The following is a 22066-nucleotide window of genomic DNA, read 5'->3' as shown; positions in this document are numbered from 1 at the left end:
CGAGATGAGGTTACCATGGGAATGTCTCTGAGATGAGGTTACCATGGGGATGGACAGTATTTTCACTTGAGATGAGCTGCAGCTTGGGCCAGCTGAAGGGAGGGCAGGGGAAGTGTTGCTCTGTGTTATATCTGTTCTTCCTCTTCTTCATATTGCTTATTCCCGCTTCACTCGTTGCAGCCTGCTTGGTGGTAAGAGGATCAGTGTTACCATCAAGCGGGCTGTAACTCTTTCACAATGGTAACGCTATTGAGGTGCACATGACCATAACTCTGACAGCTGCTCAGGGCAGCACTCCTCCATCTGTAGAAATTTTGCTGGGGTCTGGGAGGCATCAGTCAGTGAACTGGGTCTGACTGCTGGACAGATCTGCAGCTCTGCACAACTTTGGGTAGAGGGAGTGGGCCTCATTTGAAGAGGACAAAGCTTGTTGCCAAACTATCTCAGCTTTTGGGACAACCTGGTGAAGGAAGCCATTGAAGTAAACTGGGGAAAAATAATTTTAACAGATGAAGGTCTTGCTCTAAGAACCGGAATTTGATTGTAAACAAGGTGGGGCAGCAGAGACCTGATTGGATGAGAATTAACCAATCAGGAGGGATGGACAATTGGGGGATACATATCACCAGACTAGACATGCCTAGGCACAATCCCAGATGAAAATGCTGGAGTTTGTCATCGAAATGTCGGTTAAAATTGATACCTATACCTGGCTTGAAGCCCAAAAAATTTACTCATCATACATGCTGGGAAAGCACTAGGTCCATTTTTTAAAACAATCTCTATTTAACAACAGGTTTCATGAATGCCGGTGAACTTAACTGAGCTCAGTCTTGAGGGAGTAGAATCCTCTTTGATCTCAAAGCTGTCAGGCTGGTGATGGCGAACAACAATGGCAGTTTATAGCACCTTACATGAGAAAACAAGTCCTTTCCTGCTCTGCTTTGTTCTACCAAATTAAAGCTTGTGCAACAAACCAACAAAATCTTTTTCTTTCTTTCTTTTTAAATCTTTTTATTGAGTAAGTATACAAAAAAGGTAAGCCATATAAACATTAATACAATGTTAAAGTATAATAAAATTCCAAAAGATAACAATACCAAAAAGAAAATACTACAAACAATGTAATTTAAGCATAAGAAACCAAGATAACATAATAGTATACTAGATTTTATATATATCAATGGAAAAAAAAAGAAAAAAAAACCCCAAAAAAAAAACCCACCGTGCAACTAACTAAAAGCAAAGCAAAGCAATGGGCTAACTTGAAACCAAACAGAGTTAAACTTAAAATCACGTCCTCAATCCCGACCTCCATTAAAACAGTGAAGAAAAAACAAGAAGGGTAAATATTACATTAAATGAAAATATCGAATAAAAGGTCCCCAAATCTGTTCAAATTTAAATGAAGAATCATAAAGGTTACTTCTAATTTTCTCCAGATTCAAACATAAAATCGTCTGAGAAAACCAAAAAAAGGTAGTTGGAGCATTAAGCTCTTTCCAATGTTGTAAAGTACATCTTTTCGCCATTAAAGTAAGAAATGCAATCATTCTACGGGCTGAAGGGGAAAGATTACTAGAAATTTTAGGTAGTCCAAAGATAGCAGTAATAGGGTGAGGAGAGATATCTATATTTAATACCTTAGAAATAATATTGAAAATATCTCTCCAAAAAGTTTCCAAAGTAGGGCAAGACCAAAACATATGAGTTAAAGAGGCTATCTGCCCCGAACATCTATCACAGAAAGGATTAATATGCGAGTAAAAACGCGCTAACTTATCTTTGGACATATGTGCTCTATGAACCACTTTAAATTGAATTAGGGAATGTTTAGCACAAATAGAGGAAGTATTAACTAATTGTAAAATCTGCCCCCAATCATCCACAGAAATGGTAAGCCCCAATTCCTGTTCCCAATCTACCCTAATCTTATCAAATGGAGCTTTCCTAAGTTTCATAATAATATTATAAATCATAGCCGATGCACCTTTCTGACATGGATGAAAATCTTATTTAATACAATCTTACTAAATACAGGTCCACAATCCCTTGTCTGAAATTCTGAAATCCGAAAACTGTAGTTTTTCTCGTGGAGTGTGGAGCTTGTCGTAACAAGGTTTGTTTGGCATGCCAACAGCTGGCATCACTCAGGTGTGATGTGGCAGCACTAGCAGAGGCCGCCAGGCATCAGTTGTGGCTCAGCGCTCATACCGGTTACACGTGCATTTGCTGTTCGCTGATATTTTGTGTTCACTGTTGACTTTGTGTTTAATTTCACTGTGAAAATGTCAAAAAGAGCTGCAGATACCCCTATGGGTAACAACGAGTAAAAGAGAAGGAAACATTTATCATTATCAATAACGCAGAAAATATTCAGAGGGTTGGCTGCAGAAACTTAAGAAGCGTCATGGTGTAAAATATCTGAAAATCTGTGGTGAAAAAGCTTCTGCTGATCATGAAGCAGCTGAAAATTACATTGACGAATTTGCCAAGATAATATCTGATAAAAAGCCTCAGCCCTGAACAAATTTACCATGCTAATAAAACAGCTTTGTACTGGCGCTACGTTCATAGAAAAACATTAAGAACGGCTGATGACAATATGGAGAAAATGTGTGATCAATTAATTCCTGGTCTTGAACATGCATTTATCAGTGAGCAAGAGATTATGGCAGTTGACTCAGTTAAAGTGAGATTGCTTAGACATAAACCTATGTTTTTGAGACAGATGACACTTGAAGAAGTCTTTAAAAACGCCGTCTGTCGTAGTGCTGCTTCATAACTTGAGATTTCTGTTCCTGGCCCATCAGGTACCTGTAGAGTATTTAGCTTTGTTTGCTAGACATAATGCAACTTAACTAGAGGTACCTGTATGTACTTAGCTTAGCTTGAACCTGTATATGTCCTAGAGTATCTACATTCTACTTTTATTCCAATAAGTCATTTACCATGTGTTTGATTCAGCTCGCTTGAAGCTGTATATTTTTATGTTTTATTGAATGTTTTTGTTGGAAAAATGTATTTATGGTCTATAATTATCCAACTATTTCACTTATTAGTATATTACTCTATAAATAAACTGTAATAGTATTTGTAAAAGACCACGGATTGGGAAAACCCGGAAATTTTCTCTCCAGCACTCGGTGTTTGAGCATGTACAGACTTTTTTCCTTATCATTATTCCCTAAACAATACAGTATAACGACTATTTACATAGCATTTACATTGTATTAGGTATTGGTGCTAAGGAGCTGGTGGTAGACCTGAGGAGGGCTAAGGTACTGGTGACCCCTGTTTCCATCCAGGGGGTCAGTGTGGACATGGAGGAGGATTACAAATACCTGGGGAGACGAATTGACAATAAACTGGACTGGTCAAAGAACACTGAGGCTGTCTACAAGAAGGGTCAGAGCCGTCTCTATTTCCTGAGGAGACTGAGATCCTTTAACATCTGCCAGCAATGCTAAGGATGTTCTACGAGTCTGTGGTGGCCAGTGCTATCATGTTTGCTGTTGTGTGCTGGGGCAGCAGGCTGACGGTAGCAGACACCAACAGAATCAACAAACTCATTCGTAAGGCCAGTGATGTTGTGGGGATGGAACTGGACTCTCTGATGGTGGTGTCTGAAAAGGTGTCTGTCTAAGTTGCATGCCATCTTGGACAATGTCTCCCATCCACTACATAAAGTACTGGGTGGGCACAGGAGTACATTTAGCCAGAGACTCATTCCACCGAGATGCAACACAGAGCATCATAGGAAGTCATTCCTGCCTGTGGCCATCAAACTTTACAACTCCTCCCTTGGAGGGTCAGACACCTTGAGCCAATAGGCTGGTCCTGGACTTATTTCCTGGAATAATTTACATATTACTATTTAACTATTTATGGTTTTATTACTATTTATTATTTATGGTGCAACTGTAATGAAAACCAATTTCCCCCTGGATCAATAAAGTATGACAATGACTATTATAAGTAATCTAGAGATGATTATAAAGTATATGGGAGGATGTGCATAGGTCCGGAGCTCCCCCGGGTCCTAAAGTCCACTGCACTGAGACAGGTCAATTATCAATGTAAGTATCAATTTTCTGAAATCCGAAAAATTCTGAATTCCGAAATGCAACTGGCCCTAAGGATTTCAGATAAGGGATTGTGGACCTGTACTTGGAAGCTAACTTTCAAGAGAAGGATAAACAACCGGGTGAAAGCCAGACTGCAGAAATAACAAGACTTGGAGTTGGAATTGGTTTATTGTTGTCATATGTACTGAGATACAATGAAAAACTTAGTTTTGCAAGCCATCCATTTCAAACCATAAGTAAGTTGAGGCAATACAAAGGAATAGCAGAATGCCGAGTTACAGTTACAGGGTAAGTATTGTGAACTTAGACATTAAGCAGCAAGGGCCATGACAAGGTAGATCATGAGGTCAAGAGTTCATCTTTAACATACAAGAGGTCTCGTCAGGAGTCTTATGCTAGCAGGATAGAAATTGTTCTTGAGCCTGGTGGAGTGTGTTTTCAAGCTTCTGTATCTTCTGCTTGATGAAAGAGAGGAGAAGAGAGAATGTTCAAAGTCAGACCTTTGACTTGCTGGTAGCTTTTCTGAGGTAGTGAACAGTGCAGACTAGTTTTACCAGGATGCTTGCTGGAATAGCGCGCATGTTCTATAAGGAAAGGTTGAGCAATACTTTCTGTTTGGAGCGAAAGAGGGTGAGAGGTGTTTAAGATGATATAGAGTGGACAGCCAGCTCTTTTTCCCTGGGATGGAAATGGCTAATACAAGAGTACAATTTTAAGGTGTTGGAAGGAAAGTTTGGGGGATGGGGATGTCAAAGGGTTTTAAAATTAATTAATTTATTTTTACACACAGAGTTGCAGATGCATGGAACATGCTGTCAGGGGTTGTGCAAGAGGCAGGTACATTAGGGACATTTTAGAGACTTTTAGGTAGAGATATGGATGTACAAAAAGCGGAAGGCTATGTGGAAGGGAAGTGTTAGATTGATTGTAGAGTAGGCTAAAGGGCTGGCACAGCATCATGGGCTGAAGGGCCTGTACTGTGCTATGTTCATGGTAACAGGCATTTTGGCACATGACATTCTGCTGCATCAAAGGAGGGGAAGCAGAGTTCTCTGTCGAGCTAAGCAGTGCACAAAACCCTCTGCAACTGTCTGCGTTCTTGACAGAGCAGTTGCCATATCCGTGATGCAGCTGGACTGGATGCTTTCAAAAGTGCACGTATAATGATTGGTGAAGCTCAGCGGGGACATGCTGAATTTCCTTAGCCTTCTGAGGAAGTAGAGGTGTTGGTGTGCTTTCTCGGCTATAATGTCCATGGGGTTGGAAAAGGACTAGTTACTGATGATGCTCATACTAAGAAATTTGAAGCTCTCAGTTTGCTCTACCACAACATCAGTGATACATATCAGTGTGTGCTCTGTCCCACTTCCTGAAATCTGTGATAAGCTCTTGTTCTGCTAAAATTGAGGCAAGGTTGGTGTTTTAACGCCATATAAGGTTGCAAGATCTCATCAATGAGCTGGAGAGTTTAGTATTTTGCCTTTCTAACCAGAAGAGAAACAGCAATCCTTTAAGGTCTCTTGGTGGCACGTGATACCCTACCAATAACCAGACAGGCATCTAATTAAAGATATCACTGATACCCCAGACGCTGATGTACAAGTCAGGCTTACCCTGCAAAGAGGTCAGGTCAGCGTTCAGTGACTTTAGTAACATCTCCGGGAGCAGCTTCCTAACAGAATGAGAACAGAATGTGGAAGATCAGATATTATTATTATTATATAACAGGATAAAGTCAGTGTGTTAAAACAAATCATTATTCTGCACACAATTAGTTTATTTTACTCTGAAAAGATTTTACTGAGCTGATGAAAAACATAAAATGTGATTCTGAAACAGAAACAAGGTAGGGTAAAATAGTAAACAACAGGAATTCTGCAGATGCTGGAAATTCAAGCTTCACACATAAAAGTTGCTGGTGAACGCAGCAGGCAAGGCAGCATCTCTAGGAAGAGGTGCAGTCGAAGTTTCAGGCCGAGACCCTTCGTCAGGACTAACTGAAGGAAGAGTGAGTAAGGGATTTGAAAGTTGGAGGGGGAGGGGGAGATCCAAAATTATCGGAGAAGACAGGAGGGGGAGGGATGGAGCCAAGAGCTGGACAGGTGATAGGCAAAAGGGACATGAGAGGATCATGGGACAGGAGGCCTAGGGGGAAAGACAAGGGGGGGGGACCCAGAGGATGGGCAAGGGGTATATTCAGAGGGACAGAGGGAGAAAAAGGAGAGTGAGAGAAAGAATGTGTGTATAAAAATAAGTAACAGATGGGGTACGAGGGGAAGGTGGGGCATTAGCGGAAGTTAGAGAAGTCAATGTTCATGCCATCAGGTTGGAGGCTACCCAGACGGAATATAAGGTGTTGTTCCTCCAACCTGAGTGTGGCTTCATCTTTACAGTAGAGGAGGCCATAGGTAGACATGTCAGAATGGGAATGGGATGTGGAATTAAAATGTGTGGCCACTGGGAGATCCTGCTTTCTCTGGCGGACAGAGCGTAGGTGTTCAGTAAAGCGGTCTCCCAGTCTGCGTCGGGTCTCGCCAATATATAAAAGGCTACATACTGACTTCTTAATCTTCACAAAGACTACCTGCACCAACTTGGCATCCTGGACTTGGTACCCTTGAATCATCACTCTCCTACTGATGAAGATGTTCCCACAGCAGAAGAACATGAACACACACTCTGTGGCAACTTTAAAATCACACACTTAGCTTGTAAAATGTTTCTTCTGATAACTTATAAATGATCAAGTTTTCAAGTATTTCCAATATTTTCACATTATTGAATAAGTAGTATTTTAAGGGTAAAATTGAGCAATTAAGTAATTTTTAAAATTGTGATTGTATGGATTCAAATTATCCAATTGCCAACAAAAGTTCTGAAAGAAAGTTGCATTTCATCCACTGCAAATTTGTCATCTTCCACTCATTTGGATTATAATGACAATCAGCAAATTTACTCTATGCTATACCCTTAACCCAGTGAAATATTCCAAGTATAAAATGCTAGCTAATTCATTTCAAATGGCTATTCTTTCTCATAGAAATTCCCTCACTTTCCCCTTTAAGTAGGCACTCTGTGGCCACTTAATTGGGTACCTCCTGTACTGAATAAAGTTGCCATTGAGTGTAAGCTCATTGCCTTCTGCTGCTGTAGCCCATCCACTTCAATGTTCAAGGTGTTGTACATCCAAGGAGGTTCTTCTGAAAGTGTGGTTATTTGAGTTGCTAATGCCTTCCTGCCAGCTTGAACCAGAAGCACCATTCTCCCCAGACCTCTCTCATTAACAAGGCATTTTTGCCCACAGAACTGCTGCTCACTAGATTTTTTTTTGTTCTTTTTCACCATTCTCTGGAAACTCTAGATAATGTTCTGTGTTAAAATCCTAGGATATCTGCAGCTTCTGAGATACTCAAATCACCCCATCTGGTCTAACAACCATTCCAGTCAAAGTTGCTTAGATCACGTTTCTTCCTTATTCTGATGTTTGGTCTGAACAACAAAAGAACTTCTTCTTCTTCTTCTATTTCTGGCTGTTTAGACACATCTAGGCATATTACAGCCCTCCACAGGATGTATAATTAATTATAGAACTTCAAGGAACTCAAATTCTCAAATACAACCTAGTCTCACATATAAACTGAATGATAGACTCTTCAATCAGATGTTGATTCTCTTGATGGCCAAACAAAGATTTAATAGAAAACCAAAATAAATTTAAGCGAGATAACCTCTTGAACAACATGCTTCTTTCAATCTTGTATCGATTACAGCTCAGCAAAACATGCTGGACTGTCTCTGGACTACCACAGTCATGTAATCCAGTAGGATGTTTTCCTATTATCTTTAAATAATAGTTTAGCCCACAATGCCTCAACTTAAGTCTTGTAAATTTCACCATATCTCTATGACTTAAAAGGTAACAGTCTGAGACCTTTTTAACTAGTGGGTGACTAGAAAAATAAGGCCTGCCCTTTAATTCATTTTACCAATCCTCCTGTCACTTCTTCTCTATACCTTTTTAAATCCTACTTCTCAATTCTGCTCTGCCTAGGGGAACTCTAATTTCTACTTGCCTGCTCTGTAAGGAAGACCTTGCACTGCCATCCACAATATCATTTCCCTCCACCCCAGCATGCCCAGGTAACCATGAAAATCTAACTGCACAACCCATCTTCCCTACTCTGAACAACACTAAGAGAATCTCAATAACTATGTCAGGATGAGCTTTTGATTTACTCCCTTTTATAGACTCCAAGGCAGCAGCAGAATTCGAACGGATGATAACCCTATGTGGTAAAGAATCACTTCAGCACGTCTACATGCTGTTATGCACTGAGTTGCTGCCATGTGATTGGCTGATTAGATATTTGCATTAACGAGCAGTGTACAAGTGTATCTAATAAAGTGAAAACCTAGTGCATTTGTGAGTTGAAAGGCAACCTGTAGATGAGTGAGTTCATTACCTTTATCATTATGTTTTTGTTGGTGGTTGTGGATCTAGAAGGTGTTGTTGGTGACTTACTGTGGTAATTTGTCATTGTAGTCACATTGTTTGTGTGACTGCCCCATTTAACTTTTGGGTTAATTGGGCAGTTCTTCCATAGAACCACTATAGTGCAAGTGCCCACTTTTCAGAGCATCAGCATCAGCACACTACAGCACAGAGTGAATAGGACATTGCATTGTGTACAGAGCTTTGGCCCTGATCACCGCTAACACATTTAGTATTAGGCTGACAACTATGCAATAAATTGAATGTTCTTTCAAATTACATTGTTATTTTTATAACTTTTTAAAGTGTTTTATTTACTTAAATGTCTTTCAACAGATTCTGAATGTCTGATTATTAGAAACATTTAGGAATGTTGGAAATGGCCTTTTGGAAGAAAGAATTGTCAAAGGGCCATTGAGGATAGGGCTTTGGTCCATGCTATATTCAGCACCAGGCTGTGATGAGTGTAAATAAAGGGATCTATAAGCCATTTACAGGTATGCATTGCTTAACGTCCACGATACGTTCTGTGAAATCGGATGTTATGTGATTTGGACATTGTGCGAACACCATATTATATACTTAGCAAACCTATATGGAGTACTGCAGTGTACCTGTATTGACTAAATCCATGTCATTAGCAATTTCTCCATATCTGATATAGGTCCCTCTCGCATTTTCGTGAGCCTTGTAGTTTTCAGTGAAGCCGGTCCTTTAACAGCTTCCAGAATTTTTTCTTTGTTTTTCAGGATCGTTGTGATTGTCGAGTGTGACATGCCTAAATCCCGAGCAATAGCATTCACTGGTTTTCCACCTTCATATTGTTTACTAACCTTTTGTTTCACTTCCAAATCAATACTTTTCTTTTGCCTCTTGCTGCTGCTATCACTAGGAGTGGTTTTGCTATGTTCGGAAGCCATGGTGCACTTTACGGTTATATTTTCAGAAGAAAATTAAACAGAGATAACATTACTACACTCAGGAGACGTGTGATACACGAGATTGGTTACGTCCGCTACGCCACGTTCTTTGATCAAGACTACGGACGTAAATGCGATTGGACGTTGTCTGAATGGACGTTAAGTGGTGCACACCTGTACTTTTTTTCCCAACACATTACAAGCTTGTGATTAAAACATTATGGAGCCAGGAGGTGTTTAATGTCCTGTTGCACACATTAATTATTATAAATTACTATAAATTGCACATTTAGACTGAGATGTAACGTAAAATTTCTTACTTCTCATGTATATGAAGGATGTAAGTAATAAAGTCAATTCAATTCTATTCAATTCAATAGAATGCTTGGCAAACTGCTTCTAAAATGGGAAATAGAAAGTAGGAATTCTAGATAAGATCTTGGATTGGAAATTGGTCTTCCAGAAGGACATTTCCTTGAACAAGCTGAAGATAAAATGGAGTAAAATTTCAATATTTTTAGATGGTAGTGAATTGGGGGATGCAATTAATATAGAGGGGAACACTTGAAAGTACAGGAGGATATGAACATACTTGTAGAATGTGCATTTATTTGATAAATAAACAAGTGTAAGATGCACTTTGGAAGGAAGGGTGAGGAGGTCACTTAATAATTCCAAAAAGAAAGGGGTCCTGATTGCACCTAACCTAGCCTATTGTCCTTTACAGCCCTTACAGAGTGTATCTGAGAGCTTGTGATTGGAGGCAAAACTAATGCAGAAATTTTGTCTCCAGTCTAAACTTAGAGGAAGAATGTTTATACTTCTCTTAAAGGCTATTTCAATGAAAAGAAATAAGGAAATATTGTTTCAATATAGATATTTAAGCAGCAGAGTAGGGGTCCTTCAGCCCACAATGTTGTGCCGACAGTTTAATCTACTCTAAGATCAATCTAACCATTCCCTCCTGCATAACCTTCTATTTTTTTCTGCCATCTTTATGCCTATCTAAGAATTTTTAAATGCCTGCAATGTATCTAGCTTTACCACCACCCCTGGAAGGGCCTTTCATACACTCACCAGTCTCTGTGAAGAATTTACCTCCACCGTTAAACCTATATTTTCCTCTAATCACCTTAAAATTATGTCCCTCTCCCTCATATTAGCCATCTCTGCCCTGGGAAAATGTCTCTCGCTATCCACTCAAACTATGCCTCTTATTATCTTGTACACCTCTGTCAAGTTACTTCTCACCCTTCTTTGGTCCAAAGAGCAAAGTTCTAGTTCACTAACCTATCATCACAAGACATGCTCTCTAATCCAGGCAGCACCCTGGTAAATCTCTCAAGTTTCTACATCCTTCCTACAATGAGGTGACCAGAAATGAACACAATGCTCCAAGTGTGGTCCAAACCGAGTGTTATAGAGCTTCTACGTTATTCATGGATCTTGAACGAGATCCCCTGTCTAATGAAGACCAACGTACCAAACTCCACCTTAATGCACCAAACGTACCAAACTCCGTCGACATTTGAATATCGATGTGTGTAACTAGAGGGGCCGTGCATCAATCCAGATTTGATGGGGACAGCGGTGAAGCGCGGGGGAACATCTGGCGAAACCTCTGAAATGCCTGCTTCGCTGCCGCTGCCACTGTGCGATCGAGAATCTCCGGAGACGAAGGCCCCAAATCCTCGGCTTTGTGTATCGCCTGTTGCCAGGGCCGGGGTCGAAACGCTTGGCAGAGATGGTGCTCGGTGCATCAGTGTCGGAGAGCTGGTCAGAGGCTCGGAGTTTGTCGGACAGACTCGGAGTCGGACTGTGGTCGGATGCTTCCAGGATGCTGCATCAGGCGGCGCTGGAGGTTTACCGTCTGCGTGAGATGATGGGACTTTTGAGAGACTCTGAGATTTTTACTGTGCCATGGTCTGTTCTTATCAAATTATGGTATTGCTTTGCACTGTTGTAACTATGTGTTATAATTATGTGCTTTTTGTTAGTTTTTAAGTCAGTTTGTCATGTGTTTCTATGATATCATTCTAGAAAAACATTTTTATCATTTCTTAATGCATGCATTACTAAATGACAATAAAAGGGGACTGTGTGTCCTCATAATCATAATCATAACCTTCAACTTGCACTGCAATGTTTGAGAGATCAATGGACATTAACACCAAGATCCCTTATTCCTCCACACTGCCAAGGATCATGACATTAAACCTGTATTCTGCCTTCAAATTTAATCTTCCAAAGTGAATCACTGCACACTTTTTCAGCTGGAGCTTCATCTGCTACTTCTCAGCCCAGCTCTGCATCCTATCAATGTCTCATTGTAATTATGACAACCTTCTACCTATCCACAACTCCACCAACATTTGTATTATCTGCAAACTTACTAACTCCCCTTCCACTTCCTCATTCAAGTCATTTACAGTTCTGTGCAAAAGTCTTAGACACAGAAATATAGCTAGGGTGCATAAGACTTTTGTACAGTATTGTAATTTTATGCATTATACTGTACTGATGTCACAAAATAAAACATATTTCATGACATACATGAGTGATGATAAATCTGATTCTGATTTTTATTTATTTATTGAGATACAGTGGAGAATAGATCATCCCTGCCCTTTGAGCCGCGAGGCCCAGCAACCCCCAATTTAACCCTAGCCTAATTGCAGGACAACCTGCAATGACTGATGACCAGTACATCTTTCAATTGTGGGAGGAAACCCATGCCGTCATGGAGAGAACATACAAACTCGTTACAGACAGTGTCTCTATTGTGGACTGAGAGTGGGAAGTGGACAGGAAGAGGGGAATCATGGTTGGGAAAGGGGGAAGGGAGAGGAGAGCGGAGGGAGCCATAGGTACCAGGCATACTGTGCTCCCACTAGGATTTACTTTTGCACAGGTAAGACCTTTGCGCAGTACTGTATAAAAATCACAAAGATCAAGGGTACCAGAACAGATCAGTCCGGTCACAAGTCTCCATGCAGTATACTCTCCAGCTTCTACCATCCTCTGCTTCTTGTGGGCAAGACAATTCTGAATCCACACAGCTGGGTTTCCCTAGATCCCATGCCTCTTAACTTTCTCAATGAGCCAACCATAGGAAACCTTATCAAATGCCTTATTAAGATCCATATAAACCACATCCACTACTCTATCTTCATCAATATGTTCAGTGAAATTCATGAAGTATTCAGTCAGACTTGGGAAGCATGAGCTGCCCCTCACAAATCCATGCTGACTATCCCTGATCAGACTATGCTTCTCCAAATGCTTCAAGTTATTTAAGGCACATACATAGAATTGGAAATAAATAAAAATATCAAACCAGAGAAAAGTAAATATAATTTCTCAGATTTAGAAACAATAGGACCACAGGCCACCAGGAGCAGCAGTTCAGTAGAGAATGTAACTCAGACAACTGGACTCCCATGACGTTTAATATATAAATTTGTTTCTTTTAGTGCAATGCCTCCCCTTAGCACTGATTATTGACCGACAACTATGCATGCACATTGGTCTGCTCTCTGTCTGTCAGCAATGTGAATATACCAGTTAAAACCACCTCCATGTGCATGCCTTTATTTAATTGATATGCAGCTGTACAGACACAACAAATTGGCGATGAGCACAAACCTAAATGTCAGAGAATATCACCACCTGCATCGACAGTTACAAGATAACAGCCTTCAGAGGAAGGGAGAGAGACAGTGAGAGGAATGAATGAATCAGTATGGAGAAGACCATCACAGATACTAACAAAGGCATGCGTGAGTAACTGCATGATAAACAGTGTGAGACACGCAACCAGCAAAGCTTGATTTTGATAAATGAAAACGTTTACAAAATCACTTCAGCCCTAAATCACTAGTAATAGCTGAGAGGTTTAGATTTCACAAAATAAACCAGTCAAAGGATGAAAGCATTTCTGAATACATTGTGGACCTGCACAAACTTTTCCAGCACTATGAATTTAAAGATGAAATTTCTGATGCATTAAGGGACAAGCTTGAATTAGGCAGGCGTAGTCAAAGCATTGAAAAGAGGCTGCTATCTGAAAGAGACCTAACCTTAGAAAAGACATTGATCATTACAATATCATTAGAGACTGCAGCAAGGGATGCAGCAGAACTGCAGAAAAAGAGTTTGGAATGTGAAACATACAAAATGTCCCTGAATGGTGCAAAAAGCCAAAAATGTTATTCATGATGATAACTATGATGATTAAAGAAGAGCAAGTACTGGCACTTTTAAGGAATATAAAAGTGGATAAGTCTTTGGGTCCTTACAGGATATTCCCTAGGACCTTGAGGGAAGTTACTGTGGAAATAGCAGGGGCTCTGACAGAACTATTTCAAATGTCATTAGAAACGGGGATGGTGCCGGAGGATTGGTGTATTGCTCATGTTGATCCATTGTTTAAAAAGGGTTTTAAGAGTAAACCTAGCAATTATTGGCCTGTGAGTTTGATGTCAGTGGTGGGTAAATTGATGGAAAGTATTCTTAGAGATGGTATATACAATTATCTGGATAGACAGGGTCTGATTAGTTACAGTCAACATGAATTTGTGCGTGGAAAGTCATGTTTGACAAATCTTATTGGATTTTTTGAAGAGGTTACTAGGAAAGTTGATGAGGGTAAAGCGGTGGATATTGTCTATATGGACTTCAGTAAGGCCTTTGACAAGGTCCCACACGGAAGGTTAGTTAGGAAGGTTCAATCGTTGGGTATTAATATTGAAGTAGTAAAATTGATTCAGCAATGGCTGGATGGGAGACGCCAGAGAGTAGTGATGGATAACTATTTGTCAGATTGGAGGCTGGTGACTAGTGGTGTGCCTCAGGGATCTGTACTGGGTCCAATGTTGTTTGTCATATACATTAATGATCTGGATGATGGGGTGGTAAATTGGATTAGTAAGTATGCAGATGATACTAAGATAGGTGGAGTTGTGGATAATGAAGTAGGTTGTCAAAGCTTGCAGAGAGATTTAGACCAGTTAGAAGAGTGGGCTGAAAGATGGCAGACGGAGTTTAATGCTGATAAATATGAGGTGCTACATTTAGTTAGGACTAATCAAAATAGGACATACATGGTAAATGGTAGGGCATTGAAGAATGCAGTAGAACAGAGGGATCTAGGAATAATGGTCCATAGTTCCCTGAAGGTGGAATCTCATGTGGATGGGGTGGTGAAGAAAGCTTTTGGTATGCTGACCTTTATAAATTAGAGCATTGAGTATAGGAGTTGGGATGTAATGTTAAAATTGTACAAGGCATTGGTAAGGCCAAATTTGGAGTATTGTGTACAGTTCTGGTCACCGAATTATTGGAAAGATGTCAGCAAAATAGAGATAGAAGATTTACTAGAATGTTACCTGGGTTTCATCACCTAAGTTACAGAGAAACGTTGAACAAGCTGGGTCTTTATTCTTTGGAGCGTAGAAGGTTGAGGGGGGACTTGATAGAGGTATTTAAAATTATGAGGGGGATAGATAGAGTTGACGTTGTTAGGCTTTTTCCACTGAGAGTAGGGGAGATTCAAACAAGAGGACATGAGTTGAGAGTTAAAGGGCAAAAGTTTTGGGGTAACATGAGGGGGAACTTCTTTACTCAGAGTGGTAGCTGTGTGGAACGAGCTTCCAGCAGAAGTGGTTGAGGCAGGTTCGATATTGTCATTTAAAGTTAAATTGGATAGCTATATGGACAGGAAAGGAATGGAGGGTTATGGGCTAGTGCAGGTTGGTGGGACTAGGTGAGAGTAAGCTTTTGGCATGGACTAGAAGGGCCGAGATGGCCTGTTTCTTTGCTGTAATTGTTATATGGTTATATGTGGCAAATCCTCCCATGATTCAAATGACTGTGGATCAAAGAAACAGTTTGCATAAAGTGTTACAGGCAAGTCCACATATTCAGCATGTGCAAGTCAGGTAAAAAGCACAGCCAAGGAGAAAAAACACACAGAGTGAAAAGTTTCAAACACAAAACTAAGCAAATGCATAAGGTGACTGGATGTGAAACTGAATCAGATAACACATAGTCTGACAAAAATGAACTGTCATGCCTAGAACTGTATAACATTATTGAATCAAAACCAAAAAAATTATATGGATCACAATAGATGTGTCTGGTGTGGTTGCTAGGAACAGTTAAACATTGAAGACTTGACCAAAAGCTGTTTGGGATGGCATAAAGTTCAAAGTGCTCTCCCATGGGCACTGTTACACCCGTGGGAGTGACCATCATCACCATGGTGAAGAGAGCATATTGACTTTGCTGGGCCTTTCATGGACTCCATGTTTCTGTGAATGCTCATTCACTGTGGCTGGAGGTCATATCAATTAAGTCAACCACTTCAGAAAAGACTGTTTCCACCCTGAATTGAATTGACTTTATTTCTTACATCCTTCACATACATGAGGAGTAAAAATCTTTATGTTATGTCTCCGTCTAAATGTGCAATGCGCATAGTAATTTATAATAAATAGAACAGTCAATGTAACAGAGTACACTCAAATCAGCATGAGTTAATGTCTGGTGGCCTGATGGAATAAGCTGTCCTGGAGCCTGCTGGTCCTGGCTTTTATGCTGTGGTACCACTTCCTGCATGGTAGCAGCTGGAACAGATTGTGGTTGGGCGACTCAGGTCCCCGATGATCCTACAGGCCCTTTTTACACACCTTCACCAGAAATGGCTTACCTGAACAAATTGTGAGAGACAATGGACCACAATACACTTCTGAAGAATTCAGACTATTCATGAAGAAAAACTGGTATCGGACTTTTTAAGTCAGCTCCTCACCACCCAGCAATGAATGAACATAACATTGAACATAAGAAACAGGAGCAGGAGTAGGCCATCCAGCCCATCGAGCCTGCCCCGCCATTCAATAAGATCACGGCTGATCTGTCTGTAAACTCAGCTCCATCTACCTGCCTTTTCCCCATAACCTTTAATTCCCCTACTATATAAAAATCTATCTAACTGTATCTTAAATATATTTAGTGAAGAAACCTCAACTGCTTCCCTGGGCAGAGAATTCCATAGGTTCACTACTCTTTGAGGAAAAACAGTTTCTCCTCATCTCCGTCCTAAATCTTCTCCCCTGAATCTTGAGACAATGTCCCCTAGTTCTAGTCCCACCTACCCATGGAAACAACTTTCATACTTCTATCTTATCTATCCCTTTCAAAATTTTGTATGTTTCTATAAGATCCCCTCTCATTCTTCTGAATTCCAGAGAGTATAGTCCCAGGTGACTCAATCTCTCCTCATAGGTTAACTCTTTCATCCCTGGAATCAACCTAGTAAACCTCCTCTGCACTGCCTCCAAAGCCAGTATATCCTTCCTCAAGTATGGAGACCAGAACTGCACACAGTACTCCAGGTGCGGCTTCACCAGTACCTATATAGTTGTAGCATGACTTCCCTGCTCTTGAATTCAATCCCTCTAGCAATGAAGGCCAACATTCCGTTTGCCTTCGTAATAACCTGTTGTACCTGCAAGCCAACTTTTTGCGATTCATGATCAAGCACTCCCAAGTCCCTCTGCACAACAGCATGCTGCAATCTTTCACCATTTAAATAATAAACTGCTCTTAGCTGAACGGTTTGTCCAAACTTTCAAGAAGTCCATTAAAGCTATAGACAAGGAGGGCATTTCTCTGCAGCACAAAGCGGACAACTTCCTTTTTGTGTATCAGATCTCTGTCCATGCGACGACAAATCAAACATCTGCAATGCTGTTCACGAACAGGAACCTGAGATCTCACATAGACCTCCTGAAACCAGATCTATGGAGGGAAGTGCAGAATAAACAGTTCAGCCAGTTAGCAAGTAAATCAGCAAAGTACTTTGCAGTTGGACAGGAATTAGCATGTCATTACCGAGAAGACAAGTGGACATCCAGAAGGGTAGCTACAAGAACTGGACCGGTGATGTACACAGTGGATGTTGGAGATAAGACATGGAGATGCCAAGTGGACCAGGTACTGGAATGCTTAGCTGAAAAGCTCACCTGAGTCGTCTGCATCCAACTAGAGGACACATTAAGTCACTGAACTTACCTCTCAGTGATGATCATGTCACTAACAGGAACGACATGAAACAGAGAAAGTTGCCCTTGATGAGACACCTGCCAAGCCTGATTCCACTACACGGGTCCAAAGGCACTATCCTGAAAGAAACAGAGCGTCATCCAAAAGACTGAATCTTTCGTAGAGTGAAGTATTATGGTCCGTTATTGTGAAAGCATTTTTATTTAATTATAGGTTGTTAAAGGGAAATTGAATGTTTTGTTACATACAGTATATCATTTTGTATTACAGGAATTACGCAGGTGTTTCCAATGAGTGGACAGTCGCAAGGCTGCAGGACAGGATGGCATCCCAGGGCGAGCATTCAGTGTGTGCACACCACAATTGGCAGGTGTGTTCACAGACATTTTTAATCTTTCCCTCTCCTAGTGTAGAGTGCCCTTCTGTTCAAAACATCCACCATTGTCCCTGCACCTAAAAACACAAAGGTAACATGTCTGAACGACTGGCATCCTGCTGCACACCTTAATAATAAGCAAATGCTTCGAGAGGCTGTTCAAGGATTACATCTGCAGCATGCTACCACCCACACCGGACCCCCGACAATTCGCCTGTTGACACAACCGATCAACAGATGATGCAATAGGCACTGCTCTTCCCACCATCTTTACACATCTGGAGAAGAGGGATGCTTATGTGAGAATGCTGTTCTTGGACTACAGTTCAGCATTCAACACCATAATTTCCCCCAGGGCTCAACAATAAGCTCAAATACCTCGGCCTTCACCCTGCCTCGTGTAGCTGGCTCCTGGACTTCCTGACAGATTGCCGGTAGGTTGTCAGAGTGTGCTCCCTCTCCTCTGCCCCTCTGACCCTGAACACAGGTTCCCCTAAGGGCTGTGTCCTAAGCCTCTTCCTTTACCCCTCTGTATACCTATGACTCTGTCCCCACCCACAACTCCAATCTGCTAATTAAATTTGCCGATGACACTACACTGATCGGCCTAATCTGAAATAATAATGAGGCAGCCTACAGAGAAGAAGTCATCACCCTGACACAGTGGTGTCAAGAAAACAACTTCTCCCTCAAGGTTGCAAAAACAAAGGAGCTGGTTGTGGACTACAGGAGGAACGGAGACAGGCTGGCCCCTATTGACATCAATGGATCTGGGGTTGAGAGAGTGAACAGTTTTAAGTTCCTCGGCATAAATATCACTGAGGATCTCACGTGGTCTGTACATGCCAGCTGTTTGGCGAAAAAGGCGTAACAGCACCTCTTTCACCTCAGATGGTTGAAGTTTGGTACAGGCCCCCAGATCCTAAGAACTTTCTACAGGGGCACAATTGAGAGCATCCTGACTGGCTGCATCACTGCCTGGTATGGGAACTGTACCTCCCTTAATCGCAGGTATCTGCAGAGAGTGATGCAGACAGCCCAGCACATCTGTAGATGTGAACTTCCCACTATTCAGGACATTTACAAAGACAGGTGTGTAAGATGGGGACCATTGGGGACCCGAGTCACCCCAACCACAAACTGTTCCAGCTGTTACCACAGTATGAAAGCCAGGACCATCAGGCTCTGGGACATCTTCTTACACCAGGACATCAGACTGATTAGTTCATTTAAGGAAGAGTTAGATAGGTTTTTACATAGTAAGGGAATTAAGCATTTTGGGGAAAAGGCAGGTTGATGGAGCTGAGTTTACGGACAGATCAGCCATGATCTAATCAAACGGCGAGGCAGGCTCGATGGACCGGATGGCCTACTCCTGCTCCTATTTCTTATATTCTTGCTGATACAATTGTATTTCTATGTTATATTGACTGTCCTGTTATACATACTATTTATTATAAATTATTATAAATTGCACATTGCACATTTAGTCAGAGACGTAATGTAAAGGTTTTTACTCTTCATGAAGGATGTATATGAAGGATGCATGGATCTATTTCTTTTAGCGCAATCACTCCCCATAGCACTAATTATTGACTGGTAACCACGCATGCGCATTGATCTGTGTTCTCTCTCTCTCTCCCCCCAATGTGCATATACCAGTCAGAGCCAACTCTGCGTGTGTGCCTTTATTTAATTGTTATGTAGTTGTACAGACACAACAAGATGTTCAAAAATCGAGTTGGAAAATCGAGGGGCAAGGAACCAAGGGATTTGAAAAGTACAGATAAACCAAACACTGAATGTCAGATTAGCTATTAATACAACCATAAGACAGCATGAAAGGCATTGAATGGAATTTAAATGAAGCCCCATCCGATTGCCTGCAGTCAGCAGTTCTGCTCTCCGTATCATTACAAAGGGGTTAGATATGTTGGAGGAAGTGGAAAAGCATCTTGTAAGAGTGATAACAAAAATTCATTGGAAAAGAACAAACAAACTGAGAATCATTTTCACGAGGAGAGAATTATGAGTGTCCTATCAGAAATCGTTATAATGGTAGAAGAAAGGTGTTTCTATTTGAGTCTGAGGCCAGGAAAAGAGGCATAAAGACCAACTGCTTCTGCAGAATTTAGGTTTTCAATTTAGTGTCATAAAGGTAGGATTATAACTACTCATTCTGAAAAACTCAGAAGGAAGATACCTAGAAAACAATTAGTATTGGGAACTCATTACTACAAGAAATATTTAAAACAGATATTTGTATGTTTTCAAGGGGAAACCTGAAAGATACAGGAGTTAAAAAGTGTAAGTTTATGGGGAATAAATCATAAGCATTGGAATGACCTGACCTTTTAAGTATTTTTTAACATTTTGTAAATCTGCCAGCATCAAGTCTGGCACTTAAGTGATTGGTCTAAAGTAGTTTAGTCAGGCACTCAAAGATGCTCTCCTCCACCTCCACAGGGATCTGTTAAACCGGCAGTGAATGCTGGCCTTGTTAGCAGCAGAAAGGGAGTGCATGAAATAACTATCCAAGGCAGACTCAGTACATGGATTGAGGGGAGAAGCAAGAACACACATTATCTATGCAAAACAATGAACAGTCAACATTTTGGGCCGAGACTGGCTTTGTACAGATTGTACTGGGGTAGAGCCAACAATACAGTTTGCCCTAACAATAACTTTTGGTTTGCCTGTGTAACTCAACTTGTGTGGATGCGGGATGAAATTTTCAGTTTCACTCAATAATAATGTTGACAAGTTTCCCGAATCAGTCTGCATTATTTGAGTTTATATCTCATATCTCATGCAAATGAGTATTCCGCACTATTTCCTCAATAATGAACTGCAATCTCTGACTAGATCTTTCGTTTGAGACTTAGAACTGTGGTATCTGATACTGAGTTTCAAATGCCACTCCTAAGATAGGAAAAAACATTGTTAAATAAACAAGTTAAACTCCAGAGAAGCACGAGAAATTCCAAATGAAACTCCTATTGTCAGCCATTGATTTAATTAATGAAATATTACTCAAAGAACACAGAGGTAAAGTTTTACAATGCATTACTGGCAACAACAGAAAGTAAAATATAAGTACCTTACACAAAAGTCAATGGAATAAAATTTAGATTAATTTCAAACAGACTGGTGACTCACATCGCCCTTTGCACCACTGTAAGTACTTTGTAATATTTGCAAAGCTGTCAACATTTTACATCTCCCCCTCCCCCTCCAGCTTTCAAATCCCTTACTCACTCTTCCTTCAGTTAGTCCTGACGAAGGGTCTCGGCCTGAAACGTCGACTGCGCCTCTTCCTATAGATGCTGCTTGGTCTGCTGCATTCACCAGCAACTTTGATGTGTGTTGCTTGAATTTCCAGCATCTGCAGAATTCCTGTTGTTAACATTTTACATGCCAGCACTATTACGATGAGCTTTCTCTTAATTTTCTCTGTATCTTTTAGCCTTCACTTGTCCCTTGTGGACTCTTGGTCTTTGAACTATAAGCTAATGGAGGCAGATTACAAAAGGTCTCATCCAACCTCAGGAGGATCTGAGAATGATAGTAATCTACCTGATTTTATTGGTTGGGCTGAATAGCTTCTCAGTGTGGAGCTGGAGGAAGAGCTGGCAAACAAGCAGCTGAAAGACACGGAGACGGTTGAGAGGCTAATTAAAGAAGTGAAGACAGAGCGAGATATCATCAACACATTTATCAATGTTGATCCTTTCTCCTTCAGATGCTGTTATGAAATTGTTGCTTGAAGCCATCACTTCATAAATCTCAACCAGATTTGTGAGACAGGACCTCCCCTGTACAAATCCACGTGGACTCCTCCTAATCAGTCCCATCCTTTCGAATTTCTATTGGATTTCTTGGTGCCTTCTAGTTATGATCTTCTTAATAAGTTGAAAAATTCTCTTTGGACCTATGGTATTAAAATCGTTCAGCTCTTGGTCTCCTTTCCCCATGAGACATGAGATATTGTTTGACCCTTACATTTCAGATATTATGTTTGTCAATCATCCTTGCACCTTCCACAGTATCCCCGCATCCTCAATACATCATCCAACCAATGTGAGCTACATAATGGTGTTCAGCTAGCTGACCCTGTGGGAGG

At 40.8% G+C, this 22066-nt stretch overlaps 1 long non-coding RNA gene across 2 annotated transcripts; it reads right to left on the bottom strand.

The window, feature by feature from the left end:
* Positions 1-1074: 1074 nt before the first annotated feature.
* LOC134357451 (uncharacterized) lies at positions 1075-21494 on the bottom strand. Of its 2 annotated transcripts, none has more exons than XR_010020627.1 (5): positions 21202-21494; positions 17816-18020; positions 17577-17686; positions 5702-5760; positions 1075-4543 (listed from the first exon to the last, which is right to left on the bottom strand). It is a non-coding gene; the product is annotated as an uncharacterized LOC134357451 (long non-coding RNA). The 2 variants fall into 2 exon arrangements; XR_010020628.1 differs by lacking the exon at positions 21202-21494 and adding an exon at positions 21044-21109.
* Between the last annotated feature and the right edge of the window lie 572 nt (positions 21495-22066).

The sequence above is a fragment of the Mobula hypostoma genome, chromosome 16, assembly GCF_963921235.1.
Source record: "Mobula hypostoma chromosome 16, sMobHyp1.1, whole genome shotgun sequence".
Taxonomy (NCBI): Eukaryota; Metazoa; Chordata; class Chondrichthyes; order Myliobatiformes; family Myliobatidae; genus Mobula; species Mobula hypostoma.
Note: the sequence above shows the minus strand (reverse complement) of the source record. Positions and strands in the feature narration are given on the sequence as shown.